We start from the raw sequence: 18,735 nt of genomic DNA on the forward strand, positions 1-18,735 counted from the left end.
GTGTAGACACAGCCCTGAGGGGTAAACACCAAGGAAGGAGAAGAGTTCCTTACACTGAAGGGCAATGTCAGCACAAAAACAATGGATATAAACTGGACACAAAGAAATTAAAGGTGGTTTTTGGATGAAGAATTCTAGCTATCAGAGGACTGATATTGTGGAACAACCTTCCAAAATAAATAGTGTGTGTGTGTGTGTGTGTGTGTGTGTGTGTGTGTGTGTGTGTGTGTGTGTGTGTGTGTTGATCCATTTATGAACAGGGTTATGTGATGGGATTGTTTGTGATAGCAAGGAACTGGATTCAGTGATGAAGAAGATCCCTCCCAGTCCTATGTCCACGTAAATCTCATAACCATTGCCCAAATGAAAAAAATTGCACACAAGGAAAGAAAATCACTGTAAGCTGGTACCTTTCCTCGGGAAATGAAAACTCAAAACAAATCTCCCATCTTATATCTACTAAAGGGCCATTTCAAGGACAGAATGTCCCTTTGTACAAGTACATGTATGAACAAGGACTAAAAGACATCTTTGAATGGGGACAAATTCATTAATTGGTGATCCCTTTATTAGAGGATGATCTCTAGCATGGATTTGAGATGACTCGGGAGTCCAAACCTTGACCCACAAATCTGCCTGCTGTAGGCACAGACATTTATGGTGGGCCAGCTGCCTTCTGGGAGAAAGTACCTCTTCCTTCTCTCTTTTTTCAGCTTCAGGGCAAAGTGCTTCTCCTTGAAGCTGGAGGATGTGGTGCCATTGGGGTCAGTTGGTAGCTTGTTCTTTCCAGTTTATGATGTCCATGTCAGTATTCTTAAGTGTGTCTTTGTAGCAATTCTTTTGACCACCACAAAGGAAGCACTTGTGTACTGTGATCTGTCCATTTTTGCATTTTGAGAAAGCTGGCTATTGAGGTAGCAAAAAGTCTCAATTGTCTCCAAGTCTGACCCTCAAAGGTGCTTCTTTGATGAGTCATGTCCAAGTCCTGAAGCACAATAATAGTGCACTTTAGTCTTATCAATATTGAGAAAGAGTCCTAGTCTTTGGTAAGCTTGTGCAAGAAAATCCAGTATGGATGTCGTGCTTATTGTGCCTGAGGACACAGTCATCGGCATACTGGAGATCAATAATGGACAACCTTAAGACTTTAGATGTTGAGCAAAAATGTTGAAGATTAAAGAGTGACCCATCCATTCTGAATTGAATGTCAGAGATCAGCAGCATTAACAAGGACCAAAAAGACTACTAAATAGAGTGATAAAAGGAGAACGGGGTTGGGGCAATAACTCATCTTTGCTTAACCCAATTTCTGATGTCGAAAAGTTCTGTTTCAAGGCCATTGCAGAGAAGTGTGGCAGTTATATGATCATGGAAAAGACTTAAGACCTTAATAAATGTTGGAGGGTAGACAAATCTGGCCAGCACCTTCCACAGGGCTTCACTATTGACAGAATCAAAGGCTTTTCTCAAATCGATGAAGGCCATGTACAGGCTTCTGGCAATATTTCCTCTGGCAGGGAAAATAATCAATTTAAGAGGATATAGGCAAAAAATTTTCTGCTATAGATAGCACAGAAATGCTTTGATAGTTTTTGCACTCAGACTTATCTTCTTTCTTAAAGACTATAACAATGTTAACATTACTCAGGTCTTCTGTAATCATCTCATTATCCAGACATGAAGGAAAAAGTGCGTGGAACTTCCTAACCAATTCTTGCAGACTTCAGCTGGCGTGCTATCTGGCCTGATGCCTTGTGGCTCTCGTTTCATAATGACTTGTTACTTCTTTAAGCAGGGGGATGTCAGCAAGAGATTCTTTCACATAGTTGAAGTATCAATTCAATAGTGGCACCAGAAAAAGTTGACTCAAGGTTCGGTCTGAGGGTCCCCCTTTTTTCCTCCACTCAAACTCATCTGAAGAAGTGGGTTTTGCCCACAAAAGCTCAGGATGCTACTATTTTTGAGTAGCTTATTTCAAGTCAATTTTGAAATAGCTTATTTTCAAATTTAGTGCTGTCCAGGCAGAGCTTATTTCAAAATAAATCACATCCCTTACTCCTTGTGGAATGAGGTTTTGTGCATTGTAACTGTGCATTGTCAGGATATTTTGAAATAACAGGCACGGTCAAAAGATGTGGAATAGCTATTTTGGGATATCAGAGGTATCCCGAAATAGTGCTGCAGTGTAGTCTTAGCCTACGGTGCCACAGGACTACTCATTGTTTTTAAAGTTACAGACTAACATGGCTATCCCTCTGAGACTCTTCAAAACTCTCCTTCCATCTGCTTTTGATGGCTTCATTGTCCTTAAAATAGGTTGACCCGGATTAGGCTTGGAGTGATGTGGGTCCATGGGGATGAATTAGCTGCATGCAGGTAGGAGAATGAACTCATCCAGACTAGGAACATTTCTCAACCCCCCTTCAATGCAATACTATGCATAGCTACAGGTTCACCTAGACTACACAGTATAAGAGTTAAAACGGTGTCAGAAAATAGGATTACGTTATGGGTCTAGTGCAAAATAAAATATTTTGTACTTTCTGAGCAAACAACTAATTTTCACAGTTTTGCCCATTTTATCTCAAGGTGTAAGAGGTGTTATCCTTTAACAATATTACAGAGACATGTTTGATCTTATTTATGGTGGTTCTGATTTGAATATTTATCTCCACTTTCAGATCAGATCTGTTTCCCCTGTGCTTGTTCTGATGAATTTTAATGGGGCTTCATTACTCAATGCTTTTAACCCCATCTTTACTGCTTGATAGAGGTCTGCATGACTAAGACTGGATGTGTAATTTGCTACATCATAGGAGTAATAAAGTTGGAATGACTGCGTGGGGCTGTACTGTTCACCGAGAAAAAGGTCAAGAATTTAAAAGCAAACTTTCCATTTTTCCATTTAAAAGATACAGCTTCACTTTGTAAATCTGTGTACTGCTACCCTGTTTATCCAGTCTCACCATATATTTATTTCAGCCAAACAATAGCCTGAGTTGGTGAGAACTCAATTTTTCCCCACCCAAATCACCACAATAAGCCATAAACTTTTTGTACCATACTAATGTCAGCATTATTAAGCATGGACAACTTATTTTGTTTGCTAAACTAAGATATTTATATTAAAAAATCTTTCCATACAGCAGCAAGTTTGCATAGATAAACTCATAAAAAGATGTGAAACACCAATATGAATATTCCACAATAATAACAGTGGTACAGAGCACCCCTACTACAAATTGCCCTGGTGTATGTTGGTTCTGCACTAGTGTCGTAGACGCTTGTGGGAACTGTTCTGTTTTAAGTCTCCCCATTTTCCGCTCTTCCATTGCAAAAAAAAAAAGACCAATTTAAGGAATTAGAAGTCAGATATAGGAAAAAAATTCCCTACGTTATGTCCTTTCACTATATGCCCGCTTTTTTTTTTAACATATCATGGATGTATAACGGGGATGCCCTGTATGACATTGCATATTCTTAGTACTATTTTTTTTTTAATTTGCCATAACACTTCAATGTAAATGTAGCAAAATGTCAGGGTAGTCAAACACTGGAATAAATTGCCCAGGGAGATTGTGGAATTCCCATCTGTGGAGATATTTAAGAGTAGGTTAGATAAACGTCTATCAGGGATGGTCTAGACAGTATTTGGTCCTGCCATGAGGGCAGGGGACTAGACTCGATGACCTGTCGAGGTCCCTTACGGTCCTAGTATTCTATAATTCTATGAAAATATTTATGACTCAGTCCCAGCTCTACATTGTTTGTTGTGAATGTTAGGCTGAGAGTATGTGGCTATTTGCCCTGTTTAAAAAAAAAATTATTTACACGTTTGGCAATATAGGGAGTCAGATTTGGTCAAATTACATGTCTTTTAAATGAGAGACAAGTTGAAGGACGTAATATCTTTTACTGGATTTACCTGCTAGGGAAAGAGGCAAGGTTTCAAGCTTTTAAATTTCTTTTAAATGGCGTTTACTCGTATTTTATCTTTTCTTAGGGTAACATCCATCTATTTTTTTTTATTATTTGTATTGGCATAGAGACAAGGAGCCCTAGTCATGGACTTGACAGTCTTGTATTAGATACTCTACTAACATAGAACAAAAGAGATGGTCCTTGACCCAAAGATCTTACATGGGTTAATGGATCATGTTGGTGAAATTTTTCAGAAAAGATAAACAATCACACTATAAATTCTTGACTTTCATTTGTATGAAATTTTCTTTTATGAGTCCACATGACTTTTTGCGTATTAAATCTAACTCATCTGCTAACTGCTTACTGCTTATCCTGTCTATACTTGCAATCAACACTTGTATTTAATCACCTTGTCTTTGGAACCTCTTTCAGCGTGTGGTTGCTGGCATCTACTGGCTCCAGTGTGTAATAGCTATAGGGTTGTCATGAAAGCTGGAGGATTGTCATGAAAACTTGGAAGTCATGGGTGAGTGATGTCAGAATTGTCAAACATCATGGAATAATCTTAAAAAGCTGTCAGTACATGCTAAAAACATCGCAGTTTGTGAACTGAGGCTCTGCCCAAAAGCAAAAGAATGAATAGCACCTCTCTTGAAAATTCCTATTATAATAAAGCTCACGTTAGAATTTAAAGGATCACATTTAATTTTTGCTACAGTGTATTCTATTGCAGAGTCAACTTTGTTATTCCGCTCCCCATTGAAGAGTTCACCATCACCTATTGCATTGTATAGCACTAATTGTTTTACAAGTTTGCAGAATACTGCATATCTCCATTTCAGTGACTTCTTTTGATTTCTTCAGGATTGCTTAGATTAGAATGATGTATATTGTGCCACCTAGTGGTCCTATGAATAAAATGCCATGAAATTTTATGCAGCTGCATACATTGCCCAATTTATCTGAACCTTATTTCTAGGAGTATCTCTCCTGGTATTCCCCCTATCACACCCCATGGTGTATGAAAATTGACTTATGAACATGAATATGCATAATTCACAGATGTTTTATGTGAAACAGGTCATGTAACATATCATTTTTAAATTCATAACCTGCTGGGTCTGTATATCCTATTTTTGTGTATGTATCATTATTGTATGTGGATCTGTTTTTAATTCTAAATGTGCTAATGAGCGCCATTAGCGATACTGTAGGAACTCAAACCAATGACTTGTGAATGGTCATGTTTGTCATGGAAGCCCAAACTGTGATTGGTCCTAGAAAGACCTGGCACTAGAATCCATTTTGAATTTGGTACTTTTTAATAGGGATGGGGAGACTGAATAAAGGGTCCCTGCCGCAGGGAAAAGTCTATGGAAGGAATGAAAAACAATCAGGCATTTGTCTTCAGTGGCTTGAAAACTGCCTCCCCATCCTAAGAGGATACACATGAAGAAACCTGGAAACAAAGAACTGTAGCAAAAGGGTAAAAACAAAGCTGCTAGGCCAAGGTCAGAAAAAGATCAACTTTGGCTTGAGATAAGAACAGCTGTATAGGGTAAGAATTTGCATGGAACAAGTTTCTTATTCTATTTGAATTAGGTGACATGTTTTATTTATTTTACCTTAGTAACTTACTTTGACCTTTCTTTTTCACTTGCAACTACTTTTAATACTTAGCAAAAAGCACTTTTGTTTCTCAATGAGCCTACTGTAAATAACTGTTAACTGGGCAGAGCAATCAACGTTCATCTTTCTTTCATTGATTAAGGGGAGGAATATCTTTATGACCTTTTTTTATGAAAATGTTTTACAGAGTAAGATCGATTTATTTGGGGTTTTGGTCCCTTGTGGGTTGAGTCCCTAGGTGCTGTCAACAGTGTTATAGCTGAATCCTTTCAGAACTAAACTGGTTCAGCATCTGTGTTGCTCTGCAGGGGTACAGTAACTCCAAGTCTATGCCTGGCTGGGGGAGACCAGAGCTGATGATCCTGCGGGACAAGGTGGTGGGGACTCCAGAGGTGGGCATCAGTGGCTAGTTCAGCTCACCATGTTACAATCCCAAGTGGACCCCTGTGATCCAACCCATTACAACTGTCCCATTTTACACTCTTAGGGTACGTCTACACTACAAAGTTAATTCGAACTAAGCTAATTCGAACTAACGCATCCAGACAAAAAAACTAGTTCGAATTAGCATTTTGCTAATTCAAACTAGCATGTCCACATTAAGTGGACCCTAAACCGGGGTTAAGGATGGCCGGAAGCAGTGCCGGCAGGGCATCAGAGAAGAACTTAGAGCATAGAGACGCTTTCTCAGGCTAGCCGAGGGCTGTGCTTAAAGGGTCCCGACCCGCACCCCGGACAGACAGTTCTCAGGGGTTCCCCGCTTGCAGAGCAGTCCTGGCTTGGATTGCCCGGAGTACCCACACTGGGCACATCACACCACTCGGCCATCAGCCCGGCTGCACTTGCCGCAGGCTGCCATCTGGGGAGAGGGGGCAATTGGGGGGCTGCAGGAGAGCTTCCACCCCCAGAAGCCCGCAGAGTCAGCCCAGTCCTCCCCATCGGGGGCTCGTACCCCATTCCTCCCTCACCTCCTTCCACTTATCCCTCCTTAGCCCCTCTTCTTGATGTACAAAATAAAGGACAAGTGTCTTCCAAAATGGAATCTGTCTTTATTGAACAAAACTGGGGGAGACTGGGAAAAGGAGGTGGGAGAGGGAAAGAGAGAGGGTGGAAGAGGGGAGGGCAACTAAAATGATCAGGGGTTCGGAACAGGTCCCATATGAAGAGAGGCTAAAGAGACTGGGACTTTTCAGCTTAGAAAAGAGGAGACGGAGGGGGGACAGGATAGAGGTCTCTAAAAGCAGGAGTGGGGTGGAGAGGGTGCATACAGAAAAGTTCTTCATTAGTTCCCATACTAGAAGGACTAGAGGACACCAAAGGAAAGGAATGGGTAGCAGGCTTCAAACTAGTAACAGAAAGTTGTTCTTCACAAAGCAAAGAGTCAACCTGTGGAACTCCTTGCTGCAGGAGGCTGTGAAGGCTAGACCTAGAACAGAGTTTAAAGAAAAGTGAGATAAAGTGATGGAGGTTGGGTCCATGGAGTGCTTTTAGCCAGGGGGTAGAAGTGGTGTCCCTGCCCCAAGTTTGTGGATGGCTGGAGAGGGATGGCACGAGACAAATGGCTTGATCACTGTCTTCGGTCCATCCCCTCCAGGGTCCCTAGGGTTGGCCACTGTCGGCAGACAGGCTACTGGGCTAGATGGACCTTTGGTCTGAGCCAGTACGGCCATTGTAAGCTCAGGGCTCAGGGTCGGGGGTCTCTGTGGACCACCTCGATTTTTATGCACACCTGCTCCCGGGTGGCCAGGCTGGCAGCTCTCGTGCCCTAGACGGCCACTTTCCTGTGCCTAGTGTGGAGGTCATGGATGAGGTCCACGATGTCCGCACTAGCCCAGGTGGGTGCCCGCCTCTTGCGGTCCCGGGCAAGCTCCCAGGAGCCGCCAGCCTGTTCCCGGGAAGAGGCGGAGGGCTGGGGGCATCGGGTGAGTGGCTCGAGCCGTGCCAGGTGCAGGGTCTGCTGGCTGGGTGCTGGCAGGCTTGCACCTGGCACGGGCACTGTAGCCAGCCCGTGCCCCTTTAAGGGGTGCGGGGCCGGGAGGGGGGCAGACGAGTTTCCCTGGTGTTGGCCAGAGTGGCCACCAGGGAAACCTGGGAAGGGCTAGCCTCCCACTAGTTCGAATTAAGGAGCTACATACCCCTTAATTCGAACTAGTAAGTTCGAACTAGGCTTAGTGTAGACATACCCTCCGAGACTTTCTCCTTGGCCTGGGTGTTTGCTCAGTACCCTATACCTCACCTGCACCCTAACACTGTGCTCCAGCCTAGCGCCCCTTTCCTGCACCCAGTTTCCCTCCCAGAGCTTGCATCTCTTACCCCCTCCTGCTCCCAGAACTCTTGGTTCCAGCCTGGAGCCTGCACCCCCTGTCCCAGCCTAATGAAAGTGTGTGTGTGGGGAGAGCAAGTGATGGAGAGAGCAGGGAATGAAGTCTGTGGAGCCTCAGGGGTAGGGTGGGTAAATCCCGAGTTGCCCTAATACTTAAAAAATGTTCTTGTGCATAAAAAGGTTGGTGGCCACTGGTGAAGACATTAGGGATGTTAGAGTGTAACCAGCTAACCGTTTAACGGATAAGTTGACGCTTGTCGGTTAAACTTAGGCAGTTCCCAGGGATGTAGCTTCACTGTTGCAGGGAAACCACTTCCCTGGGAGCCAGGCCAGCAGGGGCTGACAGGCCTGCTCTCAGGGAGGCATCGCTGTGGGCTCAGCAATATAATGCTTATTTAAGAGCATGCAGCATGTTGCCCATGAGATTTTCAGTGGTCACATAGTTACCTATTTAATCAACTTTTAACATCCCTAGTAGACATACCCTGTCTGCTCCATTCACATTCTCACTCAGCATGGGAGCTTGATACGAACATAAGAATGGCCAGACTGGGTCAGAGCAAAGGTGCATCTAACCCAGTATCTTGTCTGCCAACAGTGGCCAACACCAGATACCCCAGAGGGAGGGAATACAAGTAACCCTCACGTGATCCCACAGATCCTCTCCCCTGTTCAGTTGGAAAACAGTACTTCTCGTGGGATAGCACTCATCAGGCTTTCTAATGCACTGCAAGAGCCCAGCATATAAATTGCTTCTAACGTGTTATTAATATTTCTAAACCCAAGCATAACAAATATCTCAGGTCAGGCCTGAAAAAAGTCATTCATTTGGCTTAAAAATCATGAGGGATTTTTTTAAAAATATTATTTTTGGACTGTTTTCTGGATTTTGAGTCATTTGGGTGAACTCATGTCATATTTTAAACTTCTCTGTAATCATGACGGATAGAAACTTACTTTTTGAAGGCAAAAACTGAGTTGTACATAATCATGAATCCAAGAGCTAGGGCTTGGAGGAAAAACAAAACTAACCAAACAAAATCCTGCTAAAGTTGGCCACACACATAGATAATCATATTGTGCTGAGAAGCTCTCAGTATCTGGAGCTCCCACTGACATCTGTGGAAGTTGATGACACTAAGGGTACGTCTAAACTACATGCCTCCGTCGACGGAGGCATGTAGATTAGCCAGATCGGCAGAGGGAAATGAAGCCGTGATTAAAATAATCACGGCTTCATTTAAATTTAAATGGCTGCCCAGCTCTGCCGATCAGCTGTTTGTCGGCAGATCGGGGCAGTCTGGACGCGCCGCGCCGACAAAGAAGCCATTCTTGATGGGCACAGGTATGTCGGCTCTTCCTAGTCTTGCCTGTGTACAAGAGATGCTTCATTAAATGATGCAACACAGGAGGCAGTTTGTATTGGCCCATGAGAGACACGGTTATATAGGCCTCTCCGAGCTGTCCAGGCCCCACAGTGGATGCCTCAACCATCTGATGGATGGGACCCATGGTGCCCAGGGAATTATCTGGGAAAATCTAGCACAGGGCAGTCAGAGGGGGTCATGCCCCCAAGCACACGCCACAGTGGTGGGACCTGGAACAACCAACAGCCTACTGTGCTCCACCATCTCCCAGCTGGGTTGCTCTACTTCACTATGGTGGTGGCCGGGAAGCAGAGTGTCCTGGCCCTAGTCTCAGTACCCAGTGGGGTGAAGCAGGAGTGGGATTTGGGGGAAGGGATAGAGAGGGCTTGGGGCTCTCAAGTTTTCCAATAAGGGCTGCTGCTAATGCAGCAGCAGCCAGAGCCCAAGACCCTATAAATTGCTGCTGGAGCACCACACACTTTGGGTAGCTCGGAGGGAGGAAGTGCCACACCCCTTATGCGCGAAGCCCTGTCCCTTCACCTCACCCGGGGTCCACAGAGGACATCATATGCAGAGACACAACTGGTTTTAATGAAGGAACAAGCCATGAACAGGAATTAATGACAATATTGGACTGCTCTCTGGAACAGAGCAGCATTCACCTCTCTTGAGTACCCCTTCTGGCTAAGCACATGTGCCTGCACTCTCTTGTCTGACTTCGGTGACACAGTCTCTGGCCGAGTCTCACTCATTGTGTGTGCTCATCAAAACCCCTTCCAGGGTACACATCTAATCGGAGCCTATCTTGGTTAGCTCTCTTATGTCCTTTCAAGTTTGTTCCCCACTCAAAGAGAGTGGTGTCCCCAGAGCTACCCCACCAAAATACAGCATTTTTGCCCTTACCTCAGGGCTTTATTTCAAAGTCCCATCACAGTCCAGCACTCGCCAATAGCTCTTCACAAGAGCTGTGTCCAGACTCAGGGGTTTTTTCGAAAAAAGTAGCCTTTTTTCGAAAGAACTTCCCCTGCGTCCAGACTCAAGCCGCGTTCTTTCGAAAGTAAATCGAAAGAATGCGGCTTTTCTTTCGACGGCGGTACACCTAATTCTACGAGGAAGAACGCCTTTTTCGAGGGAGATCCGTCGAAAGTAAGTGAGTGTGGACGGGGGGAGCCCTTTTTTTCGAAAGTATTGGCCTCCAGGAAGAAGCCCTGGTGGACAATCTGGGCCATGGGTTGCATGTCTGTGGTTCCTGGCTGCAGCCATTCCTTAAAGGGACAGGCACCCTCACAGCCACTTGTTGCAGAGAAGGAGCCAGAGCACACGGCTACTTTGCTGCAGCATTTCCCAGCCCCAAGACCGTCCTGGCCCTTCCAGAGAGCCTTCTGGGGACCCAGCCAAGGGCTCCAAACGCTGGGCACCATCCTGGTCTGGCGCAGAGATCAAGAGCCTGCTGGAGCTCTGGGGAGAGGAGGAGGCCTTACAGGCCCTAAAAGCCGGCGGCGAAACGCAGATATTTATGGCCGCATGGCTGAAGCCCTGGCCCAGACGGGCCACTACCCCCGCACCCAGGACCAGGTGCGGTCCAAAGTAAAAGAGCTGCGCCAGGGGTACGTCAAAGCCAGGGAGGAGAGCTCCCGTTCTGGGGCAGCCCCCCACTACTGCCCCTACTACCCCGAGCTGAACCAGATCCTGGGTGGCAGTGGAGAAGCACGCACACCACGGCGGTTCGTACAGTCTGGATTGGCAGACCCCATGGTGGACGCTCCCGAGCAGGACCCAGAGCAGTCTGGAGACGGGGACATAGTCCCAGAGGAGGAGGACAGTGAGGAGACGGCGACCCTCACCCTGGAGCCAGTCACCCAGACCCCAGAGGCCTTCCAGGCATCATCTGGAGCAGGAGAGGAAGCAGCAGGTGAGTGCAGTGAGGTTGTGTAACACCCGGGGGGGGGGGAGGGAGGTAGGTGGGTGCACATTGGGTGATGCACAAGGGAAACCTGTCATGCTCAGGCTGATGCCCAGGTCACACACACACAGTGTAACCTTCAGAATGTCTGATTCCCCTGTCTCAAGGGAGAGGGCATGCCCTTTTGGACAGCTGTTGCACACATGACTGATTGTGATAGAAATGTAGCCGTGTTACTCTGATCTGAGGAAGTGGGTCTGGCCCAGGAAAGCTCATCCCCTAATAAACCATCCTGTTAGTATTTTAAGTGCTACAGAGTCCAGTTTTTAGGACTGATTGTGTGTTCTTCTTTTCCTCCACAGCCGGACCAGCCGTGGAAGAGGGCCGCAGCACCCCAGCCCCACCTGCATCTCCATCTCGGGGACATGGGAGTCGCAGACACAGGCGTGTCTATGCGGACATCCTCAGGCAGCACGTGGAGGCTGTGCAGGAGCTGAACTCCATCCTCAGAGAGAGGGCGGAGGCAGAGGATCGCTGGCGTGACCGGCTCATGGACGAGCTGGTCCTGCAGCGCACGTCCCTGTGTGCCACTCTCAGGGAGGTCTGCGGCTTGCCTGCTCCTGTGCCTGGTCCTGCTCCTCCAGCACCCCATGACCCCACCCCACCAAACCCCCCTTTCACAACAGCATCCCTTTCCCTCCTTGGACCTTCCTCTCCCCCAGCCCCCCCAGTTCCCCAGCCCCTCTCTCCCCCTGGCCCTCCTCTCCCCCAGGCTTCCACGTCCCAAGAGCACCCCAGCCAGCCAACCGACAGGTGCACCACCCGATCCCGTAGCCGTGGAGCACCCCAAACACGAGGCCCAGGCAGGAGAGGGAAATCTGGCAAGCAACGTGCAACCTGATCCCCTTCCCCCCTCCAGGTTTCCAGTCCCCTTCCCCCCTCCAGGTTTCAAGTACCCCCATCACCCCAGTTAAAGCACAAACAAAGGGTTCAACAAAATGTTTCTTTATTGTAAATAGTGTTTTCAACAACAAAAATGAAAAATAAATTTGTTATGTTTGCTACATTTATACTATTGTTTGAGAATATGTACAAAAATTAAACATAACATTTTATTTTGCAACACACCTTGGTGTTACTGATGTGTCCAAACAGGGTCAGGAGATGGGTTGTGGAGGGAAGCTTCTATTGGGCCAGGGCCCAGTCCCCAGGCAGAAGCCCCTCAGTAGAGTCAGTGGCCTCCACTGGAGAATTGCTCCCGGAGGGCCTCCCGGATGCCAACAGCAGACCGGTGAGCCTGGAGGATGGCAGCTGTCCGGGGCTGGGCAAAGTGCCTCTCCTGGCCATCAGCACCTCTACCCCACCCTGGTAGGAAGGCATCCCCTTTCCTCTCCACCAGGTTATGGAGAACGCAACACACGGCCACCACCTCAGGGATGTTGCTCTCCCCCATGTCGAGGCGTGTGAGCAAGCACCGGAATCTGCCTTTTAAACGTCCGAACGCACATTCCACCTGGTTGCGAACCCGGTTAAGGTGAGCATTAAACTGCTCCTTGCTCGCATCCAGGTGGCCGGTGTAGGGCTTCATCAGCCACGGCATCAGGGGATAGGCGGCATCAGCCACTATGCACACTGGCATGTGCACATCCCCAACCGCAAACTCACGATGCGGGAAAAATGTTCCTGCCTGAAGCCTCCGGTAGAGGTACGAGTTCCTGAAGATCCGGGCATCGTGTGCCCGCCCTGACCACCCAACACAAATGTCCGAAAACTGGCCACGATGGTCGACCAGGGCCTGGAGGACCATAGAAAAGTAGCCCTTTCTGTTGATGAATTGGGCTGCTCGATGGGGCGGTGCACGGATTGCAATGTGTGTCCCATCGAGTGCTCCTCCGCAATTCGGGAAGCCGAGGGCAGCAAAGCCGGCCATGACGCTGTCCAGATCTGGTAGACAGACGAGCCTGTTGAGCAGCTCTGAATTGATGACCCTCACCACCTGCAGAACGAGACAGACAACAAAATGTTAGAAGGGGTGCCTTATCTCTTAGGAGGAGAACCCACCGCCCACCTTCCCTCTCAAACACCCCGGGAATCCCCTCCTCAGAACCCCCCCCCCAACAATTCAGGGTGAGTGGAGGAGCTCCCTCCCACTCCCACTCCACTTGGCCCTTCCTGACAGTCTCCCTTCCCCCCACCCCAAACTGTGACTGTCCCCAGACAATGACTTACCTCCATCAGGATGGATCCTACGGTAGACCTGCCCACGCCAAATTGGTGTCCCACAGAGCGGTAGCTGTCAGGGGTTGCCAGCTTCCAGAGGGCAATGGCGACCCTCTTTTCCAGGGGGATGGCGGGCCGCAGGTGGGTGTCTTGCCGTTGCAGAGCAGGGGCGAGCCAGGTACACAGCTCTTGGAAAGTGGTCTTTCGCATCCGGAAGTTGCGTAGCCAGTCTTGGTCATTCCAGATCTCCATCACGAGCCGGTCCCACCAGTCAGAGCTGGTGTCAAACCTCCAAACACGCCTGTCCACGAAAAAGTTTGGAGGCAAAGGCAGTGCGGCTGCTTGACGGAGGAGCCCCTCGTACCTCTGGTCTGGGTCCAGCTCGGGAAGTAGCCTCATGACAGTGTCATGCAGATGCAGCAACAGCTGCAGTATGGTGGTGTGGGGCCATCGCCTGCCCAGGGGCAGCTCTGGCTCCATGCCAAAAAAAAGGGTTTCAAAGCGAAAAACCTCAAAAGAAAAAAGCTGCTAGGGTGTCCCAGGAAGCTGAGCACTCCAAACCAGCACTGCAATGCCTTGCTTACTTTCTCGAGGGACAGCAAAGGCAGCTGCAGGAGCAGAGCAACGGGTGTTCAGGAGTGTCCCTCTCACCACGCGTCTCTGCAAAGGGCAGGCAGGCAGCACCCGGAAGGAAATGCTGCCCCCATGCCCTGGCAGAAGCAGTTCCGGGTGGCTTTCAATTTCGAAAGAGCGTCCAGCAGTCTGGATGCTCTTTTTCGAAAAAGCGGATCGATTTTTCGATCCGCGTATTGTAGTCTAGACGCGCTCTTTCAAAAGAGGCTCTGCATACCTTGTGGCCTCCAGAGACACTGACTGATACTGGTCTTTCAGCTGCTTTTATAGGACTTTCCTGGCCCTGATTGGTTGCTTCTCCCACAGCTACTCCAGTCTGTCTGGAGGACTTTTCTATTGTGTCTCTAGGGTATGGTCAGACCATAGGGCCTCCAGGAGGGGATCCCAAGGCCAGGTCAATTGCATCACGTTCCCTTTGTCTGTAAAAATGTTTATGGATAAAAAGAATCATAGAATCGTAGAATACTAGGACTGGAAGGGACCGCGAGAGGTCATCGAATCCAGGCCCCTACCCTCATGGAAAGACCAAATACTGTCTAGACCATCCCTGATAGACATTCATTTAACCTACTCTTAAATATCTCCAGAGATGGGGATTCCACAACCTCCCTGGGCAATTTCTTCCAGGCTGTGTCTAGACTGCATCCTTTTTCTGTAAAAGGGATGCAAATTAGACACATCGCAATTGCAAATGAAGCGAGGATTTAAATACCCCCGCTTCATTTGCATAAACATGGCTGCCGCTTTTTTCTGGCTCGGAGCTTTGCCGGAAAAAGCGCCAGTCTAGACGGGGATCTTTCGGAAAATAAAGCCTTTTCCGAAAGATCCCTTATTCCTTTTTTTAAGAGGTATAAGGGATCTTTTGGAAAAGGCTTTATTTTCCGAAAGATCCGCGTCTAGACTGGCGCTTTTTTCCGGCAAAGCTCCGAGCCGGAAAAAAGCAGCAGCCATGTTTATGCAAATGAAGCAGGGGAGATTTAAATCCTCGCTTCATTTGCAATTGCGATGTGTCTAATTTGCATCCCTTTTACGGAAAAAGGATGCATTTTAGACACAGCCCTAGTGTTTGACTACCCTGATAGTTAGGAACTTTTTCCTAATGTCCAACCTAAATCTCCCTTGCTGCAGTTTAAGCCCATTGCTTCTTGTTCTATCCTCAGAGGCCAAGATGAACAAGTTTTCTCCCTCCTCCTTATGACACCCTTTTAGATACCTGAAAACGGCTATCATGTTCCCCCTCAGTCTTCTCTTTTCTAAACTAAACAAACCCAATTCTTTCAGCTTTCCTTCATAGGTCATGTTCTCTAGACCTTTAATCATTCTTGTTGCTCTTCTCTGGACCCTCTCCAGTTTCTCCACATCTTTCTTGAAATGTGGTGCCCAGAACTGGACACAATACTCCAACTGAGGCCTAACCAGCGCAGAGTAGAGTGGAAGAATGACTTCTCATGTCTTGCTGACAACAAGCAGTATAAGAACCTCTATAGAGCAGTGAAGGAAAAAAGAGCCTCTTCCCAGGATTATCCCTGTCCCTGTCCCTGTCCCTACAGATAGAATCATAGAATCATGCGGAGTATAATTTGATGTATTTCTACAACAGGGAATATAAATAACAAACCCACACCACTAGATGGAGGCAGATATTTTGAGGAGTTTGTGAGAAAACTTTCAAAAAAGAGAAGTAATATTGGAATTCTGCTTTAAGTCATTTGGCTCACATCTCAGCAGAGTGATCTGTACAATGCTGGATCTTTAATTTTTTTCCATGAAAGAACCTGGTTAAAATCTTTTAAATAAATCATGTTATTTCCACTCTCCTATTTGTCTGTGCTCTAATAGGGATAGAAAAAATATAATTATTGGCTAATAATGGCTTATATTTGAATCAGAGGGTTAGTAAAATTATTTAAAAAGGAAAATCTCTCTAGAAATGCATATTGTTGTTGCATCAAATTCTGCCGTCCTTGCTCAGATCCTCCCAGGTATTGAGATTCCTGGCTCCCATTGGTTTCAATGGAAATTAGTCTAAATACCTTTGAAGATCTGGGCCTCATACCCTACTCTGACAAAACTTAGGTTGAATTAGAGTCAGTCAAACACTGAGCGGGATGAAGGTGTGCATCTTACTGCACATTGTACAAAAGCTTCTTGCTATCAGTCTATTTTTTGCAGTACAGCTGCTCCCCGAGTTGCAAATGGTCGAGTTACGACCGTTCGCACTTACGACCAAAGCTCCCATGGAGCAGTCGTAAAGGCGGTCCCCGTGTTACGAATGTGACCCGCGCTTACAAACAGCGCGGTCACATGTAACTCAATGGGGTCCAAGTTACAAACTGATCGAGTTACAGCCAAGTGTTTGGTCTGTAACTCAGAGAGAGGCTGTAATGTTTTTTCTGTATTCACCAGTTTTGTTTTCTTGCCTCCTTGGACATGTTGGACTTTGTACATAATGGTGAATAAATGGTATATTTATCATCCTCTCTGACTGTAATGTGTTTTGAGTGATGGCAAATTGTCAAGCCATATTCAGTACAGGATGATCAATTGATACCTATTAGTGAGATAAGCATGTGAATTGTAAGCCCAGGACTTGCTAAGGGCAGGATCCCACTACAAATTGCTGCAGGACAGTGTGCGTTGCTGCAGAACTCTTAGTTGCGTATGTGCACATGACTTGTTTTTGTAAAAATCTGGCCCTGAGGCAAATAAACTAACATTCAACCAACGATTCAGCTTTTTATCTTGTAAAATACAACCAACTGATAAGTAAAATACAACCAATTAATAAGTAAAGTTTCCTTTTGAGGATATACTATTGCACCAAGATCTGAATTAAGGTTATATGCTAACTTATGAGTTCCCTGACGTCTGCACGGTGTTTGTGATGACTTTGCTACACACATTGGTGTCCTTAATCTGTTCTGTGGTCCTGGGCTTATTTGTCACATGCACAAACATTATTCCTATTGCTGATCCACCCATAGTGGACTGATATTGGATGCCTTGCTCTCATGTGAACAGATACAACGAACAAGCATTGTTACAGTTACCTGTACATGATGCTGTGTTTTTGAAAGGCCTGAACTTATGGAGCAGGCGTAGACAGTGAGGGAAGCATAAAACTAGCAGAGACAGGAAGTCTCTCTGTGATGACCATGCCCTTAGCTTCTTGTGGAAGTGACCTCCTGTGCACGTATTAAATATGGAGTACTCTTGAACTGTACTGCTGTACACTTTCTATCTAGCGCAGTTGTATAAGACCCCAGTTTGCACAATGGTATGGAACTGGGGCTTAGCCACGACAGACCCTGAATCAGGGAGAAAGTTTCCTAAATATGTAGTATTATTACACTAGTTTCATGTTGGTACCTGGTCAAAGTAGGCTTATCTTCTTGCTTAATTATCTTCTCTGTTGTGCTGTGAATAAATATTACTTAATGACAGTTAAGGACCATCTTATTCTGAGTTTGTACAGGTCGTAAGGCAATGAGATTCTGGCCTATGACTGGGACTATGAGGCAGTACCGCAATACAAATAATCACATGCTGATCTACAGAAATATTTTTCTGCCTTGGACATCCCCACTAGCTTGAGAGATCCAGATGTATCAGTTAGTGAAAATGGAAGCATGTGAACTTGACAGCTTCAGTTTCAGTCCCCTTGTTTCCTGCACTGAGTGTTTTTTCTGCTTTTTACACTAAATGGTAAGCATGTCCACATAATAGTGTGATGAAGATGGATGGATGGGAGGTTTTGACTTCCTTAGTCATGGCATACTGTTGCAGGAAGGTGGTTTGCTGGGAAGAGATGGGGTGGATCTGACCACAAAAGGGAAGGACATCTTAATGCAGTGACTCACCAATCTTATTAGAAGGGCTTTAAACTAAGTTGAGTAAGGGCAGGTGACAAAAGGCAACTAGGTTCAAAAGGTATCTTTAATAGAGGACTAGTTCTTTGGGGAGAATCAGATATGGAAAATTAGAGTAGAATTACAGGAGCAACAAGAGGGAAATCCCTGGGGGGAATTTGATCAATACCTTAGATCAGTGTTTCTCAAAGTGATCCGTGAAACCACTTTGAGAAAGTTGCTAACTGGCCGCGCCGGTGTGTTTATTTATGTTGGAAATAAGCCAGGACACTCTGGATGCAGGTGAAAACAAGCAGAGGATTTATTATACATCAGCTGATGGAGTGACACGCAGGGGTTACCCTGGTGAACACTGGTTAATTAACACAATACAATAGATTATATAGTCAGCAGGTGGACGGAGGAAAAATGATTTGATAGGTCTAGCAGCAAGACGAAATGAGCACATAAGCCAATAGAACTACTCAAGATTACATAATATCTCCGCCCATTGCAAAGTAACAGCTCGTTAATTAATATACAGGTGGTTATTGTTCAAATGCCAAAACATGTCAGCAAAACAGTAATAACATTTTAGTCTCCATAGATGATGATGTTGCTATAGGAGGCGGGTATGGCCTTGAGTTGGTGCAGCACTTGGTTCTCAGGCTTATTATCTAGGAGTGAAGCAAGACAGTTTAAGCAAATTTTATGAATGTTATCTCAAGCAAAATGTGTTACGTTACCAACTGAGACCCAGTTCGAGTGTTTTAGAACGTGGTTGCTATGGTGCCCAGGGTCTTTTACTGTCTGCAGTTCTTATCCTGACTGTGGTGTTCCCAGGCCTTAATCCTAGAATGGAGTTATGCTGTTTAGAGGCCTACTAGC

This window comes from Pelodiscus sinensis, chromosome 1 (assembly GCF_052426305.1).
Source record: "Pelodiscus sinensis isolate ZL-2025 chromosome 1, ASM5242630v1, whole genome shotgun sequence".
NCBI classification, from domain to species: domain Eukaryota; kingdom Metazoa; phylum Chordata; order Testudines; family Trionychidae; genus Pelodiscus; species Pelodiscus sinensis.